This window comes from Magnolia sinica, chromosome 2 (genome assembly GCF_029962835.1).
Source record: "Magnolia sinica isolate HGM2019 chromosome 2, MsV1, whole genome shotgun sequence".
Taxonomy (NCBI): domain Eukaryota; kingdom Viridiplantae; phylum Streptophyta; class Magnoliopsida; order Magnoliales; family Magnoliaceae; genus Magnolia; species Magnolia sinica.
In genome coordinates, this window is record NC_080574.1 from 114,285,737 (window position 1) to 114,307,457 (window position 21,721).

Below are 21,721 nucleotides of genomic sequence, written 5' to 3' on the forward strand. Positions count from 1 at the left end.
TATATCTGTGCAGATACTCTAACCCAGCATCAGATCAATCCACTCATTAGGTGGGCCATTATTTTTTCCAGAATGTTCTAATCCGTCCACCCATTTATTTCTAATACCGTAGCCATCTCAGTGGCCCAAATTTACCTTTAGGCATAAACACCTTCACTGCACCCACCTGATGGAGGGCTTACGTAGCGCACCTATCTGCCACACTGGCACATCCATTGTTGTGTAGGAGGAGGATTGGCTGATCACCGCTTCACCAGCCAGCTAGCTGGTGGAAAAATCTCTGTGGGCCCACCATATTGTATGTGCTTTATCCAGACCGTCCATTTATTTTTCCAGCTCATTTTAGGGCATGAGCTCTAAATTGAGGAAGATCAAAAGCTCAAGTGGGCCACACCACAGGAAACAATGGGATTGAACGCTTGTGGTTGAAACTTCTTGAGGACCCACCTCAATGTTTATTTACCATCCAAACTTTTTATAAAGCCACGTGACCCTGGATGGGGTTAAAACAAAAATATCAGCTTGATCCAAAACTCTTATGGACGCGGGAAGTTTTTAACGGTAGGCATTCAATCCCGACTTGTTTCTTGTGGAATGGTGAAGTTGAGCTTTTGATCTGCCTTGTTTTTGGGCTCAGGACCTAAAATGAACTAGAAAAATGGGTGGACAGTATGGATTTTATACATGCATCATGGTGGGGCCCACATAACTTTTTCCACCAGCAATGCTGGCTGATACACGGGTCACGGGCAAATCCGCGTCCACGGGGGTGTCAATGGGCCAAGGGCCTGTGTGCTTGAGCCTGTTCGGCCAGGGCTTAGCCCTAAACTTGGCCTGAGGGTCGACCTGAGCATGAAATCGAAATCTGGCCTAGGCCAATAATGATTGACCTGGCCTGGCCTAATCCAACCACCGGGTGAGCCCCTATGTACAATAAAATGATTATGGAAGATAGTACAACTTTCTTTAATAATAATTATAATAATACTTTAATTTGAGCTATTTTAAACCATTGATCATTTTAATGGCTTGACTCAGCCGGTGTGGCTATGGCCCGGCTAGAGCCTTTTCACCTCAACTAGTCTCAAGGCTGAGGATTACGGATTGGGTGCGCCCCAGCCCGACCTCACTCAAGATTCAAGACAGTCTGGCCCTTACCATGGGCCCCACCTTGATGTATGTATTAAATATCCACGCCGACTATCCATTTGTCCAAAGCATTTTAGGGCATGAGCCTCAAAATGGAGCATATCCAAATCTCACTGTAAGGTTTTCTTAATATTTATTTGCCATCCAATTAGTTGATGATGTCTCATAAACTTGAATGAAAGGATAAAGCAAATATCATCTTGATCCAAAACTTTTGTGGCTCATGATATTCAATCACCAATGTTTCCTATGGTATGTGTTCCACCTGAGACTTGGATCTGTTTCATTTCTAGGCCCATACCCTAAGAATATTTGTTAAAACAGGTGGACTGCATAGATATAGAATACATATATATATCAAGGTGGGCCTCACGGTAAAGGCCACTACGTCTTGGGTGACACAGGGGCGCACCTAATCCACTCCCAGGATTTAGGGGATTTGCATGGCCCACTGCCGCCCATAGCTGGTGCACCGGTCGTGGTGGTTATTAGAGACAAACAGGCTGAGCCAGGCATTTATCACTAGCCTTGGTCTGACCCAGCTTAGACATTGGCCCGTAAATTTCAAGCTTAAGCCCGAACCTAGGACCATGTTTAGGGCCTCAAAATCTAGCCGTGTAGGTTGTACCTCTAATGCCTATGGGCACAAGGATGACTCAGGGACGGGTCTGGGCGCTGCAATTCTTGGTGAGGCCCCAAGCCCGGCCATGCCAATTCTGTCCGACCTTATGGCTCCGGAATCGGTTTCGGTACCGATCCCTCCAGTAGGGAGCTTGGTATTAGTCCATGTTGGAAAAGCTCTATGGTCCTACCATGATGCATCATGTGTTTCGTTCATTCATTTTACAAGCTCATTTTAGGGAATAAGACAAATAACTAGACATATCCAAAACTCAAAGTAGACCACACCGAAGGAAGCAGTGGGGACACTGATGCTCACAGTTGAAACCTCCCTACGGCCCACCATGATGTTTATTTTCCATCCAACCGTTCACAGAGTCTCACAAACCTGGATGAAGGGAAATCAAAAACAAATTCAAGCTTAATCAAAAACTTTTGTGGCCCACAAGAAGATTTCAACTGTAGGCATTTAATCTCAATTGTTTCTTATTGTGTGGTCTAATTAAGCTTTTTTATCTGTATCATTTTTGGAATGATACCCTAAAATGAGCTGGAAAAATGTATAGACGGCGTGGATAAAGTAGACGTGGGCAGGACCCGACTCGACCGAACCGATCAGATTTGACTCGACCCGAACCGAATGCCAAGGTCGGGTTCAGATCGAGTACACCCACCCAGATCCGAATCCTGGCCGAGTCGAGTTCAGGTTACATAGTAACCCGATCTGACTTGATCCGAAATCCAATTCGATCGGATCCGATCTGATCCGAAACTCGACTCGAACCGGAATCAGGTAGTATATATTAAACTTCAAAAAAAAAAAAAAAGAAAAAGAAAAAACTTTTACCATTTCATCTACCCTAACCCTACCCGCACCGGCGCCGCACCGAACCTGATTGGAATCCAGGCCAGCCAACAACCTAACACCCAATCTTTACTGCTCATCGTCATCTATTCATCAGGTACGTTACTTTTTTTAGTTTTTTTTTCTGAGTTTTTTCAGGCTCAGGATCTCGGGTGCAAGCTGCTGGTGGCCCGCTCTGGCTTGGGACCTCAGGTACAGGCCACTAGTGGTCCGACCGAGATCGGGACCTCAGTCGTGGCCTTCCCTGGCTCTGGACGGACGCGGATTAGCTAGTGAAATGGGTCCCACTTTTATGTATGTGTTGTATCCACACCATCCACCCTGGCTTGACTTGATGATGTTGGTGGCCTGCCCTAACCCTACCCCAAGTCCTAACCCTAAACCATAAACCCCTAACCCTAAGACCAAATCCTAAACCCTAACCCTAATACTAACCCTAAACCATAATCCTAAACCCTAAACCCTAAACCATAGCCCAAATCCCAACCCTAAACCCTAAACCCTAAACCCGAACCCTAACACTAACCCTAATCCCTAAACCCTAAACCCTAACCCTAACACTAACCTTAATCCTTAAACCCTTAACCCTAACCCTAACACTAACACTAACCCTAAACCCTACAACCTTAATCATTAAACCCTTAACCCTAAACCCTGACCCTTCCTAACCCAAAACCCAAAACCCTAAACCTAACACTAACCCTAACATTAACCCTAAACCCTAAACCCTTAACCCTTGAAAAGGCCAAGCTATATGTCCTAGAGGGGGGGGGTGAATAGGACAATGCCAAATAAAACTAATAACAGCGGAAATAAAAAGAAAATGATAGCCAAAGTAAATCACAATGCAATAAATTAAAATAACCTCAAAATTCAGATCTTGAGAGGTTGATACAAACGTTGTTCTAAGGACAACCTTACACCAAAAACAGAGTTTATGGTAGGACAACCTTATTTCTAGAAAGATCTTTGTATCAAGTCTCAAATCGAAGAGGAATACAATAATAAATATAAACTGAATTGAAATAACTTGTAATTAAAAATGTATTGTTCTAGGGACAGCCATACACCATAAAAATGGCAGGGCAACCTTGCTGGAACAACTTTCAAATGAAATTGAAAATCAAGCTTATAAAGGAATAGCAGAAAATAAATTCTAAGCTATTACAACATTCTCACAAAGCTTGAATTAAATAATTACAACATTCACCACCATACATACATCCCAAAAAAATTAATTAAAGATTAGAAATATAAGTCATTCAACCACAACACAAGGGTTTATAGTGGTTCGCCTGTGTGTTCACCAACTGTTAAACAACAGCCACACAAAATGCTACTCCACTCCTAATATCCTCACACAGGAGATATTAGCGTTCACTAAATATAGGTTTTTCCAGGTTCACCCAAAACCTTTATAATTGTGTCTTTGTCTGTGGGCTTACACAATTAAAAAAACTCCACTTCTGAGTTTTCTTGGCTCTCCTCAGAAAACCAATACAACAAGATTTTTCTGGAAAATCTTAAAAGAAACCAAAATAGAAAGGAATTTACAATTAAATGTAAAATACCTGAATATCTCCTTCGTTATAGCAGCCCGGTAGAACCAAATCAAAGTAGATGATTGAATGTCCAAGTTCAATGTCCAGTACTCGATTACAATGGTTCTAATTCTAATTGATTTTAAATTAAACCAAACAGGGCTTGCCTTAATTGATTTTGATTCCAAAGAAAGGGAATAATAATTCCTCTTTATCAAATCAGATTGGAATAGTAGAAACAAAATCAATTAAAATAAAGCTAAGGAAAGAGAATATTAAATAAGCACACTTAGCTTAGATGGAGCACAGAATTATCTCTCAGAAGTTCGACGAAGATGGGCTTGAATGAATTAATTAAATCGATAATTTCTTCTGAGATTCGTGCACTATTTGTAGGTGAGAAGATCGGGTCTTCGACTGGTCTAGAGAGCTCTTCGACTAGTCGAAGCAATAACAGATATTTGAAAAATCCGGCGGGATATGCTCTGACCGTTCTACGACTGGTTGAAGCTTTCCTACGACTGGTCGTAGGTCACCTACGACTGGTCGTAGGTCTCCTTCGACTGGTCGTAGGTCCTGTAAAACTTCGCTGGAATTCAAGTCGAAGATGTTCGACTGGTCGTAGATGCAGTCGACACTGTTCCTACGACTGGTCGAACAGATTCTGGACTAGTCAAAGCCTAATGGATTTATCCGAAATTTGTAACAAACTTACGATCGATCCAGGAAATGTTTAGACTGGTCGAAGTAAGTCTAGGACTAGTCGAAGAAGGCCTAGGACTAGTCGAAGAACAGACCAATCACATGTAAAATAAACATTTGGTTTATGTATCCGAAATGACCTACTTCTAAGGTCAACCTATAGTCAATCAAACCTCAATCATGAAGTAAAGGACATTGAAACATTCGGAACTATTGACCTTGAAGTATGAGCCTTGAAGTCTTGATATAGATCAATCTTGAAATCTTCAAGTAGCTCAATCTTGAAAGGGTCTTGAGTTCTGCCTTGTACTCTTCTTGAAGTCTTGCAGCTTGAGTCTTGTCTCGTGAGTTTTGCTTGTTGTGAGCTTAGCTTGTTCATGAATGTTGATCCTTGAGAGAGCTTCACTTATGCCAGTTATATATATATAACATAACAGTGATTTTGGCACCACAAATTTGACAATAGACAGGGATATAAACTATAGCACTTACAATCTCCCCTTTGTCAAATTAGTGACAAAACACATAACCAAGATAAACAAAAGTAAAACAACCGGTTAATACATGCACATCAACATTCAACCAGTTTCAACCAGTTTCAACATTCAACCATTTTCAACATTTAACCATTTTCATTCAACAAGATGAAACATATACTCAAGATCAAACATATACTCCCCCTGACTCCCCCTGAGTAACATAACCAATGCTACTCCTCTCACAATCACATTAAGAACAAACCATTCTCCCCCTTTTTGTCACAATATGATAAAGGAGAACTAAATAAAAGAAGTCATGAGAGGAAACATGAGGAAGTAAAAGAGTATAGCAAAAGAGTCATAGAGATACTCAAGAAAGCATCACATATATCCAGCATAAATATAACATCAAGAACAAATATCCAGCATAAAACATAAATAAAATCCAACTCTAAACCACCCAAGTACTAAGTTATAAGGTTATTACAGACCAGAAGTCTCATAAAAACTAGTCAGAACTAGAAACTTGAAGACGGAGCAGGAATAGAGGGATCAAGTTGGTGCATGCCTTTGTTCAAGCGCCTGAGATATTTGCGCATATACTTGAATTGCAAATCATGAGCAACAGACATGTTTTCCAACTTAACATTTATATTCTCAACTTTACCCTCTAATGCACTCAGACGTGCATCAACATCAGATGGTACAAAATCTAGATCATTTGCTGAGTCAGAATCCAGTTCCTCAAAAATGTCATCCATATTAATGTCAACATCAGCTTCTTCAGGACCACCACCACCACCACCTTGTTCAGGAAGCAGATCCAACTTCATTTTATTAATATTTGTATTGTTGAAGATCAGATGATGGATTGGTGCTTCACCAACAGGCATATCGACTAACATATGAGTAGCCAATATAGTCATAAAATAGGCAAAAGGAATGTCACTATGACCAGGATGGAGTCGAAACTGAAGAATGAAATGATAGATTAAGGATGGCAAACAAATCTGAGTACCATTGGAAATAGCATGGATAACACGAACCATAAATGAAGTCAAGTCAGATTTATTACCCGAACGAGGATACAGATTAAACACAAAGATTCTGTGGAGAATTTTGTATTTGGGTAACAAATACCTTGCGAGGAGCGCATTCTCTTTTTGAGTCCATTGAACATCCATGTTGCACAAGTCTCTAGTGAGCATGCGTTTTTCAGCTATTGAGGGTTTATCAGTTAAATTATGAATAGGAATACCCTCATCATTTACAAGTATGTCCATAAGGGCTGAAATTAAATGATGATCAACGTCAAAAGGCCCTTCTCTAGTAGAAATTTGAAAAGTTAAATTATCTTGTGAAAATGCACTAATACAAGTAAACATGGATTGGGCAATGGACCGGTATGCAGGCCCACCCCAATGCAATAAGTTAACCCAACCTACAGCTTCAAGCAGAGGAAGGATGTCAAAAGGAGCAATGTGATTAACATCAACAGGATGTTCAACAATAACATTACGTGATCTAATGTCCCTAACATATGATGGATCATCATTGGGAACAAGAAGATGACGTTTAGAGATAGCGGTCGATCTGGAGGAAGAAGAAGGACCACGTGAAGTAGTTTTTCTACCTCTAGAAGCCATTTGCAACAAGGATTTCAAGAAAATAGGAAGTTGTAAAGAATTGAGAAGTGGGTTTGCTCAAAACAGATTTTTCAAAATCTAAACCCCAAATCTCAATGATTTTCAAAATAGAAACCTTCAAGAGAGAAAAGAAAACAATCTAGACACAACTATGCAAGAAAAACGGGATTTGGAACACTAACCTTGAAGAACTTGAAGGATAGGTTCGACAAGTCGAAGTTCGGCTCCAAGGAGAAGAAAGAAGAAATGAGGAAAAAAGTGAAAAAATCCCCAATTTGAAGTGAAACCCGTGTTCCACGACTGGTCGTGGGTATCTACGGCCAGTCGTAGGAAGACTGGTCGTGTATACTCACGACTGGTCGAAGAAACCCCAAAAATTCAATTTTTTTGCAAATTATACAAAATTTGAAATTTAATCTAGCAAATATATACACTATAATACAAGAAGGCATAAATTATCAATTTAAAATGCACATGCCAAGATCAAATTTCATCTTTTTGAACTTGCTTTTATCGAGAGGTTTTGTGAAAATGTCAGCACGTCGATCTTCAGTAGGAATATATTCTAGCGATATAACTTTTTCTTCTACTAAATCCCTTATATAATGAAATCTAATGTCAATGTGCTTAGTACAAGAATGCTGAATAGGATTTTTTAAAATATTTATCGCACTGGAATTATCACAATGTAATAACATAGAATCCTGTTTAATTCTATAATCACTTAGCATTCGTTGCGTCCAAACAAGCTATGTACATGCATTACCAGCTGCGATATACTCAGCTTCAGCTGTTGAAAGTGATATAGAATTTTGTTTCTTACTAAACCAAGAAACTAGACAATTTCCAATGAAAAAACAACCACCACTGGTTGATTTTCTATCATCTAGATTACCAGCCCAGTCAGCATCCGAGTACCTAGCTAATCGGACATTAGTCTCATGAGGATACCAAAGACCGAGATTTACAGTGCTTGCGACATATCTAATAATTCGCTTGACAGCAATTAAGTGAGATTCTTTTGGATCAGATTGATATCTTGCGCAAATACCAACACTTAGAGAAATATCAGGTCTACTAGCAGTTAAATATAACAAACTACCAATCATACTCTGATAAAGTTTTGAGTCAACACTTTTACCATTAGAGTCTTTTGATAGTTTCAGGGTAGTACTCATAGGAGTATCGAAATTCTTACTATTCTCAAATCCAAATCTCTTAATTAGATTCAAGGCATACTTAGATTGAGAAATGAATATTCCTTCAGGTTGTTGCTTTACTTGCAATCCAAGGAAATAAGTCAATTCCCCAACCATGCTCATTTCAAATTGTGATTTCATCAAATCTGCAAACTCAATAGTCAAGTCAGTACAAGTTGATCCATAAATGATATCATCAACATAAATCTGTACCATTAAGATATGATCATTATGTTTTTTAACAAACAGAGTTTTATCAACAGATCCCATTTGAAAATTATTACTTAAAAGAAATTTCGTTAATTTCTCATACCATGCCCTAGGTGCTTGTTTTAATTCATAAAGTGCCTTTTTAAGCCGATATACATGATCAGTATTTTTGGAGTCTTCAAAACCTATTGGCTGTTCAACATAGACTTCTTCATGTAAATCGCCATTTAGAAAAGCACTTTTCACATCCATCTGATAGATCTTTATCTTTTTAAAACATGCAATGAATATAAATAGTCTGATAGATTCAAGACGTGCTACTGGTGCAAAGGTTTCATCGAAATCAATTCCTTCAATTTGAGTATAACCTTGTACCACTAGTCTAGCCTTGTTTCTAATTATATTTCCACACTCGTCAGACTTATTTTTGAAAATCCATTTTGTTCCAATGATGTGTTTATCTTTAAGTCTTGGTACGAGATATCAAACATCATTTCTTACGAATTGGTTGAGTTCATCTTGCATCGCAACAATCCAGTTCTCATCAGCAAGAGCTTCTTTTACGTTAGATGGTTCAATTTGGAATGTAAAACATACATAATTACATATATCCTCAAGTTGTCTACGGGTGCGAACACCGGTGAGAGGGTTTCCAAGAATTTATGTGGTTGGATGATCTTTAACAGTCCTCAACTCAGAATCAGTCTGATTCGATGAAGTATTGGGTTTATCAATGATTAGTACTTCATCATTATCTGAATTAGAAATTGGTGTGTTTAAGTGATCATCAATGACAACATTAATGGATTCTTGAATCACACCATTCCTTTTGTTCAGGACCCTATAAGCTCGACTGTTTAAAGAATATCCCAGAAAAATACCTTCATCACTCTTCGTATCGAATTTTTTCAAATTTTCACGATCACGTAAAATATAGCACTTGCTGCCAAAAACTCGAAAGTATTTAATAGTAGGCTTTTTATTGAACCACAATTCGTAAGCCGTTTTATTATTATCTTTTCTAGTGTAGACTCGGTTAATAATATAGCAAGCTGTGTTGACTGCTTCAGCCCAAAGATTTTTAGAGAGCTTCATGCTATTCAACATGACATTAGCCATTTCTTGAAGCACCCTATTCTTTCTTTCTACAATTCTGTTTTGTTGTGGAGTTTTGGGAGCAGAGAATTCATGTAAAATTCCTTGGTCGGTACAGAACTTCTCAAAATTGTTGTTCTCAAATTCAGATCCATGATCACTACGAATTTTACTGATTTGAGAAGATTTTTCAATTTGAATCCTTTTGAGAACTTTTCTTACTTCTTCAAGGGTTTCAGATTTGTCCCTTAAGAAGACTACCCACGTATATCTGGTAAAGTCATCAGCTATTACCAGGATATACTTTTTCCCACCACGACTTTCTGTTCTAGTAGGTCCTATCAGATCCATGTGAAGAAGTTCGAGTGGTCTTGATGTGGTATTTGAATTCACCTTTTTGTGTGAGTTCTTTGTTTGTTTACCTATCTGGCACTTACCACATATTTTATCTAATTTCTGAAGTTTGGGTAAACCTCTTACAAGTTCTCGTTTGCTCAATCGATATAAGTTTCGATAATGTACATGTCCAAGACGTTTGTGCCATAAATCAGTCTCGTCTGTAAGGACCATGTAACATGTTTGATTAAATGAGCTGGATTCACTAATAATATAGCAATTTTTAGACGTTCTACGTCCAGTTAATATTACAGAACCCTTATTGTTTAGTATTTCACAGCTTTGATTAGAAAACCGAACATTATGGTTATTATCACATATTTGTGATATACTAAGCAAGTTGTGCTTTAGGCCTTCAACGTATAAAACATTTTTAAACACCGGAAGATTAAAAAGTTGAACCGTACCTTGGCCTATAATCTTGCAGTTGCTACCATCACCAAATGTGACTGAACCATCAGTCATATCTTTCAGATCGGTGAATAAAGCTTTGTCACCTGTCATATGCCTGGAGCATCTACTATCTAGGTACCACTTTGAATGACTTGTTGCTTTGAAAGCAGTGTGAGCAACCAAGCAGGTGACTTTAGGAACCCATTTCATAACTGTTTTGGGTTTAGGAACATAGTTGGTCTTCTTTTGTGTACATTTGTAGGAATGACCTATAGAGTTAGATTTTAAGATCTCCTTGAGTAAATCAACTATCTTTTCAGCTAGTGAATTTCGTTTCTAATTAAAGTTGACATGGCTATTTCTAGGTTTTTGAAAAGTTTTTGAATTTTTAGAAAAATCTTGATAAGTATTTTTCCCTTTTGAGTTTGAGGACTCTCCTTTAACAAACATAAGAGGAGTATACATTTGTTTAGGAGATAAATTTTTATCATAGCCCAACCCGGATCGATCGCCACATTTTCTTGATCCGAATAAATTTTTGTCTAACTTTGGATCACCTTGGGCATATTTCCATGTGTCCTTTAAACTCAGAAGGGAAGATACTTCAGTTTTAAGTTTCTCAATTTCAGATTTTAAATCAATAATTAGGGAGTTTTTGAATTCCAAATCGCATTTTGCTTTTTCAAAACAATCTGAAATTTGTGATTTTTCTAAGACAAGTGAATCAAAACAATTTTTGAGTTTAGAAAACTTTTCTTTTTGAAGTTTAAGTTTGACAGCAATTTTACAACTTTCCTTATATAGGGCATTGTAAGCGTCTTGAAGATCATCTTCATTTTTACATTCACTATTCAGATTTTCTTCACTTGTAGAGTCATTATCTGAAAATGTGAATTTGGCTAGAGTCATAAGAGCTTTGACCTCATTGCCTGACTCAGTTTCAGAATCTTCTGATTCAGAAGTACCTTCAGAATCAGATGATTCATCCCATGTAGCCAACATACCCTTCTTCTTGGGTTTGTCCCTTTTTGGACATCTATTTGCTAAGTGCCCATATTCTTGACAGTTGTAACATTGACTATCTTTCAAAGATTTTCTAGATTTGGGTCTAAACTTCTTTTTATCATTTGATTTTTGAAAATCAACCCTTTTCTTGCTTTTGAAAATTTTGTAAAATTTTTTAGCTAAAAGAGCCATATCATCTTCTGAATCAGAATTTTCTTCTGAATTACATTTAGAAGATTTTAGTGCGATAGATTTACCTTTAGGAGCTTTAAAGTTTAACTCGTAGGTTTGTAGAGAACCAACTAGTTCTTCTACCCTCATATTATCCGTATCACGAAGCTCCTAGATCGCGGTTACTTTAGAATTGAACCGTTCAGGAAGTGAGCATAGTATTTTTGCACATACTTTACTTTCTGGGATTTTATCGCCAAGACCCCACATCGAGTTTACAATGTCATTCAATCTAGTGTAAAAGTCCATAAACATTTCATTTTCCTTCATATGTATTTCTTCAAATCTGGTTGTGAGGAGTTGGACTTTAGATTTTTTGACAATTGTAGTACCCTCGTGTGTCATTTCTAATATATCCCAAGCTTGCTTTGCAGTATCACAAGAAATGATTCTTTTGAACTCATCCGGTGATAGTGCGCAAGTAATTGCATTTAGTGCTTTAGCATTTGCACTACTCTCACTTTTCTGAAGGGTGGTCCATTGGTAATATGGTGTGACTTTCATTGATTTTGAACCATCAACCCCAGTAACTTCCATGATAGGAGGATTCCATTCAGTCACTGTGGCTTGCCACACATTTTCATCCATTGATTTGAGGAAGATCCTCATTCTGGCTTTCCAATAAGCATAGTTGGAGCCATCAAAGGATGGAGGCCTTGTGACTGAAAGGCTATCAAAATTTGACATCTTAAATAGCTTAAATCGTTAGCTCAGAAATTAAATCCAAGAATTCAAAAAAAAAAAAGCTATTAGACTCTGATACCACTTGAAAAGGCCAAGCTATATGTCCTAGAGGGGAGGGGGGGTGAATAGGACAATGCCAAATAAAACTAATAACAGCGAAAATAAAAAGAAAATGATAGCCAAAGTAAATCACAATGCAGTAAATTAAAATAACCTCAAAATTCAGATCTTGAGAGGTTGATACAAACGTTGTTCTAAGGACAACCTTACACCAAAAACAGAGTTTATGGTAGGACAACCTTATTTCTAGAAAGATCTTTGTATCAAGTCTCAAATCGAAGAGGAATACAATAATAAATATAAACTAAATTGAAATAACTTGTAATTAAAAATGTATTGTTCTAGGGACAGCCATACACCATAAAAATGGCAAGGCAACCTTGCTGGAACAACTTTCAAATGAAATTGAAAATCAAGCTTATAAAGGAATAGCAGAAAATAAATTCTAAGTTATTACAACATTCTCACAAAGCTTGAATTAAATAATTACAACATTCACCACCATACATACATCCCAAAAAAATTAATTAAAGATTAGAAATATAAGTCATTCAACCACAACACAAGGGTTTATAATGGTTCGCCTGTGTGTTCACCAACTGTTAAACAACAGCCACACAAAATGCTATTCCACTCCTAATATCCTCACACAGGAGATATTAGCATTCACTAAATATAGGTTTTCCCAGGTTCACCCAAAACCTTTACAATTGTGTCTTTGTCTATGGGCTTACACAATTAAAAAAACCCCACTTCTGAGTTTTCCTGGCTCTCCTCAGAAAACCAATACAACAAGATTTTTCTGGCAAATCTTGAAAGAAACCAAAATAGAAAGGAATTTACAATTAAATGTAAAATACCTGAATATCTCCTTCGTTGTAGCAGCTCAGTAGAACCAAATCAAAGTAGATGATTGAATGTCCAAGTTCAATGTCCAGTACTCGATTACAATGGTTCTAATTCTAATTGATTTTAAATTAAACCAAATAGGGTTTGCCTTAATTGATTTTGATTCCAAAGAAAGGGAATAATAATTCCTCTTTATCAAATCAGATTGGAATAGTAGAAACAAAATCAATTAAAATAAAGCTAAGGAAAGAGAATATTAAATAAGCACACTTAGCTTAGATGGAGCACAGAATTATCTCTCAGAAGTTCGACGAAGATGGGCTTGAATGAATTAATTAAATCGATAATTTCTTCTGAGATTCGTGCACTATTTATAGGTGAGAAGATCGGGTCTTCGACTGGTCTAGAGAGCTCTTCGACTAGTCGAAGCAATAACAGATATTTGAAAAATCCGGCGGGATATGCTCTGATCGTTCTACGACTGGTTGAAGCTTTCCTACGACTGGTCGTAGGTCACCTACGACTGGTCGTAGGTCCTGTAAAACTTTACTGGAATTCGAGTCGAAAATGTTCGACTGGTCGTAGATGCAGTCGACACTGTTCCTACGACTGGTCGAACAGATTCCTGGACTAGTCGAAGCCTAACAGATTTTATCCGGAATTTGTAACAAACTTACGACTGATCGAGGATTTTCTTAGACTGGTAGAAGCAAGTCTAGGACTAGTCGAAGAAGGCCTAGGACTAGTCGAAGAACAGACCAATCACATGTAAAATAAACATTCGGTTTATGTATCCGAAATGACCTACTTCTAAGGTCAACCTATGGTCAATCAAACCTCAATCATGAAGTAAAGGACATTGAAACATTCGGAACTATTGACCTTGAAGTATGAGCCTTGAAGTCTTGATATAAATCAATCTTGAAATCTTCAAGTAGCTCAATCTTGAAAGGGTCTTGAGTTCTGCCTTGTACTCTTCTTGAAGTCTTGCAGCTTGAGTCTTGTCTTGTGAGCTTTGCTTGTTCATGAATGTTGATCCTTGAGAGAGCTTCACTTATGCAAGTTATATATATAACATAACAGTGATTTTGGCACTACAAATTTAACAACAGACAGGGATAAAAACTATAGCACTTACAACCCTAAACCTAACACTAACCCTAAACCCTAAACCTTAAACCTAACCCTAACCTAAAACTAACCCTAAACCCTTAATCCCTAAACCATAAACCTCCCTAACCTTAAACCCAAAACCCTTAACCCTAATCTTAACATAGACCTTAATCCCTAAACCCTTAACCCTAACTCTAACCCTCCCTAACCCTAAACTTGATCCCTAAACCCTAATTCCTAAATTGCAAAGTGTTATATTTATTTGAAATTTTGAATTAAACAATTAGTAATTAATTTTTTGGAATTACCATTTACATTTCTTATTGCTTAGCTTCTTAGTTCTTATTGTGCATTAGGTAGTTAGCAGTATGGGAAAAATATACCAACCTACCATCAACAGGCCAGGTCAAGTACTTTAATAGCAACAAGTGCGAGTTAGCCGTCCAAATCTCACCTCTCGCCCAACTAGGAAGAAAGATCGACCTCTCATCGTAAGGTCGAACCTGACCCCAACATTAGGCTAAGCCCGACCTCAGTAGATAGGTCGAGCCTAACCCCAACGTAAGGCTGAGTGCGACCTCAGCAGGCCAGAGGGCCATCTGAAAGAGATCATCCACCTTAGAGCGGTTAAGCTCGCCACCCCCGATAATGACACGACCTTGAGAAAACCAGGCCAGATTACCCCAAGACGGCCGAGCCTGACCTAACCAACATCCAGTTGGCCCGCGATCTGTGCCGAAGATCATGTGAACCATCTCCGACATGATTCTCCTTAATATCCCAGCCAAGAATCTAGAAAGATCCATCGCGCATAAAACTCAGAATCCTACTAGGATTCTATCACCGCCAAAACAGGGACAGACACCTTCTACGCCACTGCCTCTCCCTACCTATAAATAAGAACATCCCCAAAGATGAGAGGTTCGCAAAATATCTAGCCCTAACCCTTCCACAGTCAACTAAGACCCAGATCCCTGACTTTGGCATCGGAGTGTCCTCGGCACGAGCCAGGGAGGAAATGACTTTCAAAAGCCATTCTTACTTCATCACAATCCAGCAATGGCAAGAGGAAAGAAGAAAGTCCCAGCCTCCCCATGTGCACTCGACCTGGCGTGACCGGAGCACTCAGCCAAGCATGGAGGTTCCTCTTCGCAGATGCAATCCATGGAGGTCAACTTATGTCCCTCGAACGTTAAGTTAAGGCATTAAACAATAACATGAGGTTAATGAAACGGTTACTAGAGCAACGGCAACCCCACCCAACCCAGAGGATCGAGCATGCTTCAAGACGAATGGTCCCAGAGACTAGCGGTGCATCTGAGGCGCCCGCCCGCTCCCAAAGTAGGCGGGACAATGCCTTCAAGCCCGCGCCTTCCCATGTCTCTGGAACCACCGCTCTGGCGATGATCGATGTATGCCATGAGTTGGAGAAAAAGAAGTGCGGTAAGGCCTCCGGGGCAGCAGACGAAGTAGTAATTGAAAGCGAGAGCCCCTGGGAAGCCGAGCTCAAGGACTTGCGAGGTCAAATAGGCGACATGTGGCAGACCTATTGACTGAACGCCCCAACCCCAGTACAAGCGATGCTGGAAGAGACCAAGCCTCCTTTCACTGTCAACATCATGATCGCACAGATCCCTCTAATGTTTCGAATGCCATAGATCACCCCATAACGCGGGAACTACCAATCCTGCCGAACAGTTGGAGTCGTTTAAAGCCTCGATGGAACTGCACTATGCACTAGCCGAGGTTATGTGCCGAGCATTCCTGATAACCCTGACCGGGCCAGCTCGGATGTGCTTGCGACAGTTGAAGCCACAATTGATCAATTCCTTCGCACAGCTCAACAAAGCTTTCATCGCCAACTTCATTGGAGGAAAATAGAGCCTCAAACCGACATCTCACCTTCTCCATGTCGTCCAAAATTATGGAGAACTACTGAAAGACTACATCAAGCATTTCAAGCTGGAAGCATTACAAGTCCAAGCACACTCAGAGGAGATCTCCCTAATCGCGATGATGTGAGGTTTGCGGGAGGGAAGCTTTCTCTTCTCACTTGATAAAAATCCCCCTACAATTATGATTAGCCACCTCAATATAACCTAGAAGTACTCCAACGCCAAGGAAATCACCGGCCTGTGAAGGGCTGGTCGACAGAAGGGAAGCTCGGCTAAAGAAAAATGGCCTAAAGAAGAGCCGGCCCTAACCAACAACAATAAAAGGAGGAAAGACGACGAGCCCCTAAGAGGGCAGCGCCTGAGTAGACAACTCGACAGTTCGTATACCCCTCTCAATACGACGCCCAAGCGGGTCTTCATGAAAGTTCGGGACAAGAAGATCCTGAAGTGGCCGAACAAGATGAAAGCAGATGTCGGCCAGCAAGATAAGAGAAAATATTGTACTTTCCATCGCAACCACGATCACTCAATGAGCAACTGCTTCAATCTGAAGGATGAAATCGTAGCCCTTATCCGCAACAGACGCTTGCACGAATACATCACCAAGAGGGAAGAACGCGTAAACTCCAAGAATGAGCAATTAATTAACAAAGAGCCCAATGGGAAAATCCGCACGATCTTTGGCGGACCCGCCGGGGGATGACTCCAACAAAGCTCGAAGGGCCCATGCTCAGAGTATCAGTTAAAGTATTCTAGAACACCAGGTGCATGTCAATAGCAGACCTTCAAAAGAGCAGAGGATGACTCCCTGTGATCTGACCTTTACCGAGGAGGATGTTAGAGTCGTCCACCACCCCCGTGACGATGCACTAGTGGTGATTACGATCATAGCCCACCACAAAGTGTTTTGAATTTTAGTGGACACCGGTAACTTAATAGATATCCTCTTCACTGAAGCGTTCGACAAAATGTCAGTCGGAAGAGACTGACTCCGACCTGTCAAGATACCTCTGCTCGGGTTCGCATGAGACAAGGTTACCTTGGAAGGATCAATCCAGCTCCCAGTCACCGCTGGGGAAGGACAGAACCAAGTGACAATAATGATAGATTTCTTAGTAGTTGACTGCCCCTTCGTCTACAATGTGATCCTCAGACGACCCTCACTAAACACCCTACGGGCAGTTGTATCAACGTATCATCTAGCGATGAAGTTCCCAACCGAGCATGACACTAGGTTAGTCAAAGGCGATTAGCAGGAAGCTCAACAATGTTATTCCTTAGCATTAAGGAAGCACCAAGTAATGAACCTCACTTCCCTTGATCACCAAGAAGAGTCCAATGGAAGAGGATGCCCGATGGATGACCTCATGTCTGTCCCCCTCGATGAGTGCGACCTTGTTTGTATAGTTCAGGTCGAATCATCCCTGGCCCCAGCACTACGAGATTAAATCCTAACTCTCCTTCGGCAACATTCTGATATATTCGCCTGGTCGCACTAGGACATGCCCGACATCGACTTGAAAATGATGGTACACAAACTTAACGTCGATCTCGACCACAGGCCAGTCAGGCAAAAGAGGAGAGAATTCAAAGCAGAGCGATACACAGTAATTGGGGAATAGGTCGAAAAACTCCTCGAGGCAGGTTTCGTGGAAGAGATATATTATCTGAACTGGTTAACCAATGTCATCCTAGTGAGGAAGTCCAACGAGAAGTGGCGGGCCTATATTGATTACATTGACCTGAACAAAGCCTGCCTTAAGGACAGTTTCCCTCTCCCTCGAATTGACCAGCTCGTTGACAGTACGACCAGACACGAGCTCCTGAGCTTCACGGATGCGTATTCAAGTTACAATCAAATTGCAATGCACCCTCATGACAAGCAAAAGATGAGCTTCATCACTGACAAAGGTCTCTACTACTATAAGGTCATGCCCTTCAGGCTAAAGAACATTGGTGTTACATATCAGAGACGTGTAAACAGGATGTTCGCTCAGCAGATCGAGCGAACTATGGAGGTCTATGTCGACGATATGCTAGTCAAAAGCGTCAAATGCACAAACCACCCTTTCGAGCTCGATGAAATGTTTGTGATCGTAAGGAAATATTAGATGAGGCTGAACCCGAGCAAATGCGCCTTCGGGGTTGGCTCGGGAAAATTCAAGCGAACCTCGACAAGATCCAAGCCTTGCTCAACATGAGTTCACTAAAGAAAATAAAGGAGATCCAATGCCTTATAGGAATAGTGGTCGCACTCAGCTAATTCGTCTCTTGAGCTACTGATAAATGTATGCCCTTCTTTAAACAGCTGAAAGGAAACCAAAAAGCAGAGTGGATAGAAGAGTGTGAGCTCACCTTCTAAGAGCTCAAGCGATACATGTGGTCCCTGCCACTAATCTCAAAGCCTGAACAAGGAGAACTGCTCCTATTATATCTAGCAGTATCATCAACCATGGTCAGTTCGATCCTTATCAGAGAACAATGGGGAAAGAAATTTCCCATGTACTATGTCAGCAAGGCCCTAGTCCTAGCAGAAACTAGGAATCCAAACATCAAGAAGCTCGCCCTTGCCCTAATCATCTTGTTGAAGGTCAAATATTGCATATTAGACCTTAGTTATTACTTAGTTTTACGTACATGATCATGCTTAACGCTCTATTTTAATTGTGTTTGTGTTGCAAGGTTAATTTAAGAGCTTAGACTGAAAAGGGTGATAAAAGCATGGATTTGAAGCTCAAGAATCACCAAGGCAAGGAATAGATCCTAAGAGACCGAGATCGAAGAATTTACACGCTAAAGATCTAAGAAAATTGAGTGATTAAAGTTAAAGGGGCTTGAAAGTCATCCTAACTGCAATATCACAGGGTTCCCACCATCCCTTTGGCTCGAAATGTTATATCTATCCTGAGAACCCTACATTAACCATACACATCAAAATTTAGCCCTTGGATCCCTGTGGAAGTGGCCCAACGGATAGATCAGCCCATAAATCATCGATTTGGGGCCCACCTGATCTCTAGATATGCTTCAAACTTGGGCTCAACCCCTTCGAGTAGATAGGAAAACGTATGAATGGAACATATTTAGCAGAAACATCACAGTGGGCCCCACTGGCAGTGCAAGTGTACGATGCACAAGCGTAGCCACTGTGCACCGTATTCACCAAGTCGGTTAGCGTGCGCTGACCCGACTTTAGAAAAAAAAATTAGAAATCTTGCCTGCAGGAGGAAACAGAGCTGCGGATGATGTAGATGGCCCACCATCTCGGTCATGTGGATTATCTGGACCGTCCATTCGAACCGGACGGTGGGGTTGACCAAATCCATGGTTTCCTTTGACAACTATGCACGTGCATCACGAAGAGATCGATCAAACATAGGATGAACGGCAACGTGATTTGATACAGTGGGCCACACCAAACTAGAGAAAAACCAGCCCTTCCTGACCGGTTTTTCTCCACGCATCCAATGGATGGAGTGGATTTCTCCATCGACTTCAATCATGGCCCCACCAAGCATCAGCGGAAGCTGATTTCTGCACGCCCTGCGTCCATGAAATTCGGACGTTGTGGGCCGTTTAATGATCATGATCTTGGTCGGATGAGTGATCCGAACCATCCAAACTCTTCCCATGGGACAACTGACCAAGGCTACGAAGCCTGACCAAAACAGATTTTGCAACGAGATCTCCGTTTTTGCTAAAACTGGTTGTTGTGCAAGACAGTTTGCATTTTCTCTTACTACGTAAGAATTTCAAAATTCTTCACTGCGTAAGGAGGTCAGTTCTTCTAGCCGACATCTTCCCTGCTGCCTATAAAGGAGAAGAGAAGAGGGAGGGAGAATCATCGAAGGAATCCAGGGGAGACGTGGAGGTATCTAAAGGGCAGATGTAGAGATGTGAAGAGGAGAGCAAAGAAGAGAGAGAGGATCGGTTGGCATCTTCACAGAGTTTTCTTTTCCTTTCTTTAATTTAATTTATGTTTTCTTTTAAGAGGTCTTTAGCTTGATCATGTTTGGCTAAACCTCTTAGCTAAGGTTAAGAGGTGAAGCTTGTGGCATGATTAGGATGTTTTCTTTACTTTGATTCATGCTTTATTGAAGTCTCTTGGATTCTAGTTGATTATAAGGAATATTTTTAGTTTTTAATGGTTTATTGTGACTAAAATTACAATGGATCTGTGATAGCTTTGAGCATGTCCTTTTCATTATTAGGGTTGTGAACCTGAGAACTCTGTTATTCACCATTGTCTCATGGACATATTTGGATGATGGAACCCTTCCTAACGTTCATAATTTACTCAGATTGGATGTGGATTAGTTAAGTTCTATTGTTTACTTTGTCTCATGGGCATGGTTTTGTGATGGAATCAATTCTAATTCTCATACCTCTCATCTCTTGAAAACTGGATCAAAGGAAGTTCAGATTTGGTTTTTAATGTTATATCTTCCAACTGGATGAAGATCGGACTCTAAATCCAGTTGTGTTTGTAAATCAAGCATAAATCTCCCTGATCTCTACAAGTGGATCCTTAGAAACCCTAGTTTTTCCACCTTCGAATTCTACAAGTTTTAGTTAATTAATTCACCGTTATTCTCTTAAATTTCCCTAATTTAGATTACATCTTCTTCTAGTTCTAGTTCTGGTTACTATCAGATTACGTACAAGGTTCAGTTCCTCTGGATTTGACCTCGATCTTACCGAGATTATTACTACATCACAACCCTATACTTGGGGTAGTGAACACATCTCATCACGGCATCTCTGGCCCTACTTTCAAGCCCACACTATCATAGTCCCAACATACCAACCCCTTTGACAAGTTCTTCAAAAGTCAAAGCTATTAGACTCATAAAGTGAGCGGTCGACCTCAGCGAGTTCGATATTGGCTATCGCCCTCGCACTGCTATCAAGGGGCAGCTAGTAGCCGACTTCCTCGTTAAACTAATGCTTGGGAAGACTTGGAAGCTCCCCCTCCCCCCAACATCCAAGACGAGAATCCTGGAGGCCAGGCAACCAAACCAGAGCTACAAATGTGGACGTTTTTATGTAGATGGTTCATCCAATTCTAAAGGCAGCGGGACTGGAATAGTCCTAGAAGCACCAGACCAGACCTGCGCGCAATATGCCTTAAGATTCAAATTCTAAGCATTGAACAACATAGCAAAATATGAGGCCCTCTTTGCTGGGCTAAGGCTAGCATCATCAATGGGAGCTCGTGTAACACCCCATACCTCTGGTACACGGGTGTTACCTCTTAAACCCACGTCTATGGAAAACAAGATCGATTAACTAGACGACTTGAACTTAACATGTGCAGGATGGGACTTCTAGTGAACATTGAGGCCATCCATCAGGGTCTATAGGAGTTGAAATTAACCCTACATCAATAAGGAGGGTAAGTTTAACTGAACACTTCATGTTATAGCCATTATAAATCACCTGATCAAAGAATACTGGCACAATGCACTTACAATCGACTCTTGAGGGTTAGTTAGTGGCCAACCAAACCCTCATCGTAACCTAAAACCCCAATTAATTATTGAAACCATATTTCAAACTAATCTAACCCTTGGAACAAGGCATATTGA